Raw genomic sequence first — 9275 nt, forward strand, 5'->3', positions numbered from 1 at the left:
GACGCCGCCGCCGCCGCAAGGGACGCCGCCGCCGCAGCGGGAGAGAAGGCCGCAGCGCGAGGCCGGGACGGGGCTGCGCCGCCGGCCGGCGCGGACGTGGGGACGGGACGGCCCTGTATGCTGGCGACCTGCTGGGCGCAGGGAACATCGGGTAGTCCGACCATCCCGGTGCGGGTGATGAACCAGGACACGCAGGCCCTCCTGGACACCGGCAGTGCGGTTACCCTCCTTCGCCCCGACCTGGCGGGTGGGAAGGCAGGGGAGCCGATGGAGGTGGCCTGCGTCCACGGGGACACCCGGACCTACCCCACGTGTCACGTGGTTGTCCGCACCACACACGGTGTGTTTACGATCCGGGCGGGGATTGTCCCCCACCTACCGGTCCCCGTGGTAATCGGGAGGGACTGTCCGACTTTCCGCCGGTGGTGGGACCCGGTACTAGAGTCCCGGGGCAGGAGAGATGCGGTCGCCGCCGCGGCAGGAGAAGCAGCTGCCGCCGGCGCAACGGGAGACAAAGCGGCGGGAGACGAAGCGGCGGGAGACGAGGCGGCGGGAGACGAGGCGGCGGGAGACGAGGCGGCGGGAGACGAGGCGGCGGGAGACGAGGCGGCGGGAGACGAGGCGGCCGGAGACGACGCTGCCGGAGACGAAGCTGCCGGAGACGAAGCTGCCGGAGACGACGCGGCCGGAGACGACGCGGCCGGAGACGACGCAGCCGGCGCCGCAGGAGACACCCGGCCCCGGCGAGACACCATCCTGGGCGGGTCCCTCGGCTACCTGGGGCTTGGACAAAGGGTGGAGGAGTGTGGCATCCCGCCACGTGGTCCTCGGCCTGGACGGGCCCGGGGTACCGTGGAGGACGGGGTGTACCACCCCCACCCACCAGCCGGCGACGAAGAGCAGCCCTTTCGGCTCCCCAATCAGGGTGATTGGGGGACACCTGGCCGAAAGCGGAGGAGCCATTTTAAAAGGAGGCACAGCACGGCACAGCACGGGTCGGGAGCAGGAAGGAAGGGCTCGTGGCAAGGAGAGAGCCTAGAGGCCCACGGAGGCCCTAGAGACCGCGACTCCTTCTTTCGTTTGATTGTTTCGTTGTTGTTACGTTGATGTTGAATAAATGCCTGAAATGGCTAAAACCCCACAGCCAAGCAAGTTCTGTCCGTGGAACCCGGTCCAACCGAGGACCGGGTCACCACAATGTATGTTTTGGCTGTTCTGTGAACTGTGTTTACAAAGTAGATTTAACTTTTGCGTTTTAATAAAATGCTAAACTGGCAGAAACCAATTCGGCATAAAGGAGTTATGCTTAGGGCCCCAAAATAGCTAGCAGCGGCACTGCAGATAACGGATCGCTAGATAGAAGGTTCGCGAATGTTCGTGAACCTTTCACGTCATTCGACGCAGACGCGATCATCTGTTGCCGGGCAGGTTTGGAATGGATTACGTATTGATGACGCGCCCGGTACAAATTTGGCAGCCGGTACAAATTTAGTGTGACAGCGCCCCGCCCCACAGGAGTCGGGCCCGTGGTGGGTGTCTGTTATTTTTTCTTTTCTGAAAGGTGGCAACCCTACTTTGTGTCAACAAGAGACTGACTCCACCAACTATCAATTGCAAGTTAAAACAGCCAACCACTTGAGTGCAAAAAACACAAAAGACCTCGCCACAGCACCAGCAAATCTTAAGCAATAAATATCGCGTCTTACCTTTATTTATGTGGCAGTGGTCTGCAGATGCATCCCGTGGTGTAGCCTACCACATCCATTTAGTTCAACAGGTTATCGTTCTGATACTTGTCCGTGGTACTAGCAACCTGCTCTGGTGCTTCTTACCTATGTATTCAGGCTAAAAATGACTTGATTGTCTGATGCCTCATCATCCCAGCCAAAGAGTATTGGTATTATTAGTAATGTCTACTTGCCAAATCGAAAAAATAACTTCACACAGTGGGTATTTTTCCAATGTATTTGTTATCATTCGTAGCGTTGATCAGAAGAGAAATAATTTGCCAAAGTCGTTGACGTCGCTTAGCAACCGAATACAAATGTAGTCTACAGCATTGAGAAGAGCCGTGTAATAAGTAAGGGATAATGTATAGATTGCAGGTCATTATCGGGAAAATAAGCCCAGACAGGGCGAACAGGACACCGACGCGCAGCGAGGGTGTCTTACTTCCCACTGAAGGGGCTTAATTTTGACCGGCGACGTTCTATACATTATCCCGCTTATTACACGGCTATGTGCCAAAACGAAAAATGACTTCACATGGTTTGGCTTGTTACAATTTATTTGTTCCCAGCATTCGTAGTGTTGATCAGCAGAGAAATAGTCCTCCAAAGACGTTGACGTCACTTAGCAACCGAAGACGCTGGGGTTGAAAAGTTACCGGACTACTTGAGGAGTGATACCAAATACGTCATTATAGGCAAAAGGACCTTTGTTTTCCTTGACAGCGGTCAATTTATACAGTAGCTAGCATTTACCGCCGGAAGTTGTGAGGAGCCCATGCAAGTGAACGGAGCGTTCCACGGCATTGAGAAGACCCGTGTAATAATCCATATTATTCTATTTTATTTAAGAATGCTCGATTCTGATAGGCTGGGAGGGGTGCATTAATCAGGCATATTGCCCGCTGACTTGTCGGTTCTACTTGCTGCTGACTGAGCACAGTAGATCAATACGCCGCTTGTATCGTTTTCTATCACATACATTTCAAACATGAGGTCCGTTGTAAAAATAAACCAAGGAGTGCGTGTTTGATCGATCGTCATTAAAGCTGACTTGATACGAATGTAGCAACTACGTTATCAAACTAGTAGTCTGGCTGAACGGAAGTGGACAGCGTCTATTGCCTAGCGTCGGATTTGGCCGCGACTCCTCCCCTTCCGGTTGCTGGCGTTCCCGTATTGTGCTCCCCCTCAAACTCGGAAACTAGGCAGTATGGCGAGTTTTGAAGAGGACTTTGACGGCGCTGTAAAGTTGGCATGTTTGGCTCTTTCCGTCGAAAATTGCAAAGAACTGCAAAAGATTTGCTTACAGCATTTGCTGAGGAAGAAAGATGTTCTATTTTGCATGGACACCGCTGCTGCTTCCCGGGCTTAGCCCCGCCCTAGACGATTGTGATTGGTTTAAAGAATTAAAAAACAGGCCCGCCCAGTTTCCCCACGGATAGACGGCTCGAGGTAGCGTGGCTCCAGACCATTCTACTTGCTGTAGTTTGGTCTGGCTTTGCGAGACTATCAAACTAGTGATCAGATGCAGCCTTGTGTGGTTGCTATAGAAACGAGTTACCTACAGCTGAGCTAACGTTATTCACCGTAGTTCTAAAGGAAACTACTTTTCGAGGGAGATGAATTTAAACAGATTATACATTTAATAAGCATGCAATACGAATAAGGAAAAGGCTAATTATTAATGTATTTGAATTGTGTTATTATGTTAGCCGGCGCGAAGTAGAAAAAACGGAATAATCACCTCAAGGCAGGGCAGGTGGAAGGTTACCGTCCACGAGCCGGGCATATCAAACTGTTTATTGCCCTGCCTCTCGTGATTATTCCTTACATAATTCAACTTGATTTTATTTATGTATTTTTTTATTGTTTTAAAAAGTGGTGGGTACAAAATGAATCTTGACGAAATCTGGTGGGGGCGCGTCCCCGGCGAAATCGACGCCTGTGAGTGGATTATATTTTTGCGACATTAACAACGCGCACGCGGTAAGGGTGGACTCATTCACCCCACACACGGACTACACATCGTGGTCAGTTTTGTTAGCATCCATTGATTGCACGGACGGCAGTGTAATGTCAAGCTTGAATGCTTACTACGGTTGCATGTTTTATTGAATTGTTGAACTGTGAACATTATCCGTGAACGTTATCTTTCTTATTTTTGTTTCATTGTTATGTTTACTGGTAATGTGATTGCAGCTAATTATATGATATAACTAAACCGAAGCTCACTGGTTCCGTTAGCATATAACTAGAAAACCAAATATCTGATTACTTGATTCTAAATAGGCCTATTGCAGCTATTGCAGCTATTGAAACCGGACCCATTGAAATTATTGAAACTAATTAATTACAAATTAGAGCATAATGATATTGACATAGGAATTAAAAATACATTTAATGCTTTTAATTACTTGGGATGGGCACGAGTAGTAAATTCCAAACTCGAGTGATGGAAGGAATTCCTCGAGGATCAATCGAGTACTCGTTTAATCAAATCTATTTTTAGAATGCAACGCATCTGCAGCAGGAATAGGCCTAATGATGAACGGCAATATTAACAACCAAACATGTAATGCTTATTCTCCATCAAAACAGTCAGAGTTATCAGAGTATTCATTATTTATTTTTGAAAACGTTCAAAACACATTTTCCTTACAAAAATAAATATGCGTCTCACAATTTAAATCACGTCGAACCAAGGCCTGTAACGGTTTAAAAAAAACAAAAACAAAACAAGTAGCCTAACCATTGCAAATAATTTAAAGCTGCAAGTAAAACGGCAGCAAATGGACTATGGAAATACTCAGCGTTGTGATCTTCTCTACACGGCCGGGATGACAGCTGCGTCTTGCGGCGGTGAAAATACCGACACACTTGGTTGCTGCGGGTCTGCTTTCCCGAACTAACCGTTGTGTTTCAGGAGCATATGTTGCCGCATAGTACTTGTAGTACTCTGGTAGCTCGATTTCGCTTGGCATATTTTACATTTCACCTTATGATCTCCTATTTCTTTAAAGTATTTCAATTCTTCGCTGCGCTTTGCTTTAACCGCCATCTCTTAACTTTTTGAATTCTGCTGTGCCTGCACACGGCACGGCATGCGCCACACAGAAATTTCATTTGCTTTGTGCCCACGGCATGCGTTAGTGGCGCCGCACAGAAAATTGATACATTTGCTTCAGAAAACTTTGTTTGTGTTTGTATATGCAAACTCGAGTTTGCCTGTCCACCAACCGAGTTTTTTTTTTTTTTTTTTTTTTTTTTTAAGTCTTTTATTGAACATGGTTAAAATAAATCAATAAAATAATACAAACAATTGAGCGGTAAAAAAGGAAATAAATAAATTAAAAACAAACAAATGGGATCCTCAGGATCCTAAGCAACAATTACATAGCTCAAATAACATAGTTCATGTTCAAAAGGGATAGGAAGAAGTTAAAAAAAAACTTTTCTGGTCCTACCCCCTCTTATTTTTTATAATTATTTTCCAAAAAATAAATCTTCAATATGAATCAGTCAGTGTCTATGATGTTTAGCTCGTGGGTTAAACAAATCAAAACTTTTCGGCAAGACAATATCAAAATAAAATAATGGAACAGATGAACGAAAACCATCAAATTGAAAACAGCATAACAGAAATTCACTGCTCCAGCTCATAACAATTCAATGTTTTTCTTCTGAAGAGTTTTTTTAATTTTGATATAGTTGTGCATTTTTTCAGCTCATCATTGCAGTTGTTCCACAGACTTACAGCCTTTGTCGTTATACAGTGCAGTTTTGTATTGGTTCTTATAGATGGTTTGTTGAATATACATGTTCCTCTTAAATTGTATTTGCTCTCTCTCAGTTGGAACAACTCCTGGATGCCATGAGGCAATTGGTGATTATTTGCTTTAAACATTATTTGAATAGTTTTATAGTCAATCAAATCTAGAAATTTAAGTGTTTTTAGTTGAACAAATAATGGATTAGTTGGTTCTCTGTAAGCGGTTTTATGTATAATTCGTATAGCTCTTTTTTGAAGGATAAAGATCGGGTGTATATTTGTTTTGTATGTGTTCCCCCATATCTCCACACAGTAGGTCATGTAAGGAAGTATGAAGGAGCAGTACAATGTATACAGGGAGGTTTTATTCAGTAGGCATTTGGTTTTATTGAGTATTGCTATTGATTTCGATATTTTAGCTTTAATATAATTTATGTGAGGTTTCCAACTTAATTTGTTGTCAATTAATACTCCCAGAAACTTTATTTCAGATACTCTTTCTAGTTCTATGCCATTTATCATGAGTTTCTTTTCTGTGTTGGTTGGTCTATTCCCAAAAATTATACATTTAGTTTTACTTAGATTCAATGTGAGTTTATTTTCATCAAACCAGATCTTCATTCTGTTCAATTCCTTTTCCACAGTATCCAGAAGCTTTTCCAAGTTATCTCCAAAGCAGAGTAAATTTGTGTCATCAGCAAAAAGAACAGTGTTGACAGTTTTATGCATATTCCACTGCATATTCTTTATTTTCTATTGCCTTAGTGATTTTGTCTACAAATTCTATGATTGCAAATGAAGTAGTTCTCTTTGCTCTAAAACCAAATTGTTGTTCATACAGTATGTTATGTTTGGTAATGAATTCATTAATTCTTGTATAGAACATTTTTTCCAGTATTTTGGAGAACTGGGGAAGCAATGAAATTGGTCTGTAGTTTGAGAGTACATGTTTGTCTCCATTTTTATGTATTGGTATGACTTTAGCTGTTTTCATTGTTTGGAAATACACCGGTTTGAAGAGACTGATTGCAAATGTGGGTTAGAGGCCTTGCTATACATTCAATTAAATTTTTGACAGTGCACATATCAATATCATGACAGTCTGTGGACTTTTTGCTCTTAAGTTTTTTAACAGTGTCAATAATTTCTTTTTCCTCAGTCCCTCTTAGAAACATTGTTTCATCAACATATATGTCTGTACTTTCTACACCATCACTAATACCAGTATTTGGAATTTCCCCGGCCAAACCAGGACCAACCCGACAAAGAATGTATTAAATTCCTCTGCAGCTGGAGCCATATCAGTGATTGTTTTGTTATTTGGAGACATGAAAGAGTTTGGATATTCTGCCTTTCCACTTCTTTTTTTGATAATGGCATTTAATACATTCCATGTATTTTTAATATTGTTTTTGTTGTCCTCCAGTAAATTGCTATAGTGATCCATTTTGCTGTGTCTCATAATTTTCGTTAGTTTATTCTTATATGTCTTATATTTTTGTTCTGCTTCTGTTGTTCTTTTCCTTAAAAATTCTTTATATAATGAATTTTTCTTCTTACATGCTTTTGATATTCCTTTAGTTATCCATGGTTTCTCAGCATATTTTGGTTTCACTATTTTCTTTACTAGAGGACAATTTTTTTCATACAGTTCTGCTACAATTTCCAGAAATGATTCATAGGCTTCATTTGCACCTTTAACGTATACCTTGTTCCAGTCTTGTCTCAGTAGGTCTTCTTTAAAGGAATTAATAGCGTTTTGTGTTTTATGTCTGGTTATTTTGACCGTTGTGGTGTCTTTTTTTATCCTCGTACAGCTCTGTATGGTTGCGAAGACAGGTGATCGCTTGTGTCATTTATTACTAAACCACTGTGAACTTTCCTATCCCAGACATTTGTGAATATGTTGTCAATTAGTGTAGCACTGTGTGTTGTAATTCTGGTTGGATGTGTGATTGTTGGATATAAGCTGTTGCTATACATTTAATCAATAAATTCTGCTGTTGAATTGTGTTCTTGCGGGTTTAATAAATCAATGTTAAAGTCTCCACAGACAAACACAATTTTCTTGTTATTTATGTTGTGATATAGTTCAGCTAACTTTTCCTTAAATGTGTCAACACAAGAACCAGGTTTTCTGTACACACAGCTTATCAGAATATTTTTAGATTTTTCCATCTCAATTTCAACAGTAATGCATTCCATGATGTTGTCCAATGCAAATGTCATTTTACTGGCATATTTACTTTTGCAGCTGGTATCAATATATAGTGCAACACCACCACCCTTCGATTGAGTCCTGTTAAGAAAAAACATTTCATATCCCTCAATATCCACCATGTTACTTGTCTCTTCACTAAGCCATGTTTCAGTTATTGCAATTATAGTGAATTTTTTGTCCAGTTGCCTTAAACAATGTTTGATTTTTGATAAGTTTGAATTAAGGCTCCTGCTATTAAAATGTATGATGGATATTGACCCGTCCATTATTACACTTTTTCTGAATTGTTCTTCTGTATAATATTCACAATGGCTGTGTGTGTTATTATAAAAAAAATTTTCAGGATCTATATAATTTTCAATGTCTTGCAGTTTATGTTCTGTGTATTCAAAACATTTCAAATCCAGTTTTTCATATTCTGTTGATAGATTATAGTCCGAACTTGTCATGGGTGTTCTAGGTGTGTTCACTTCAGTGTGTATTCAGTTACCTTGTGTTTTTTCTTTCATACCTCGAATTTATCCAGGTCGGTAACGTCTCTGACGAGGAGCACTTTCGCTGACTCAGGAGTGGTTCCATTCAGTTTAATAAATACTTTGCAGTTTGAAGTCCATGTTGCTTGAATCTTGTTTTGTTTTCTTAGGATGCGTGCTTTCCTTGCGATGTCCGCGTTCTTCTTTGTGAGGTTTTCGTTGATGTAGACGTCGGTTCCTTTTAATTTCCTTCCTTGTCTGATGATTGCTTGTTTGTTCTTTCTGTTGGTAAACCGGATTATTATTGCAGGCGCGATAGTTTTGTTTTTACTATGCAGGGTGTGACAGGCCTCGATGTCTCCGCTGTCAACAGAGATGCCCTTGCTTTCCAAAAAGCAAAGGACCTGTTGCTCCAGCGACTCGCGGTCGTCCTCAGAAGCGTCGGTCCCTTGCCTCCCGGCGGCGGTGTCTTCGGAGGCCGCAGCAGCCCTGGCATAGCTCCGGTGTTTGGTCCTCAGACCGCTGATGATTAAATCATTCATGCGGGAGTATTGCTCGAGATCGTCCACTCGGTTTTCCAGTAGCATGATTTTTGTGTCCTTTTCCATGTTTTTTATCTTCAGTGTGTGGATTTCACCCATCAGATCCATGATTTTTGTTTGTTGCGCAGAGATTTTTGCCACCTCAGCTGACAAGAAATCAAGCGATCTTCTAATCTCCTCCGCCTCGTCAGGCTGGCTTGCCGTTTTCTTCGGTGGCATTTTGTCGTCAGTTAAAAGTTACAGCAGATAACTTGCTCAACCTTCAACTTTGTTCCACCTTGAAGTGCTGGCTAGGTTCCTCGACATGGATCACAGCCTGATGAGCAGTGGTTCACGCAGTGCACAAAATTGCGTGATACCGGGTTGGCCTCACTGATTAAGAAATTAGGCAAAAAAATAGTTCTCGAGTAATCGATTCCTCACGCCCATCCCAACTAATTACATATAGGATTTAAAGAAAATCTTGTTGATAATGATATAAAGGAACTCTTATTTAAAAATAAGATAACCATTGAATTAAATTGAGTTAACTCTGAAACT

The sequence above is a fragment of the Gadus macrocephalus genome, chromosome 4, assembly GCF_031168955.1.
Source record: "Gadus macrocephalus chromosome 4, ASM3116895v1".
Classification (NCBI taxonomy): domain Eukaryota; kingdom Metazoa; phylum Chordata; class Actinopteri; order Gadiformes; family Gadidae; genus Gadus; species Gadus macrocephalus.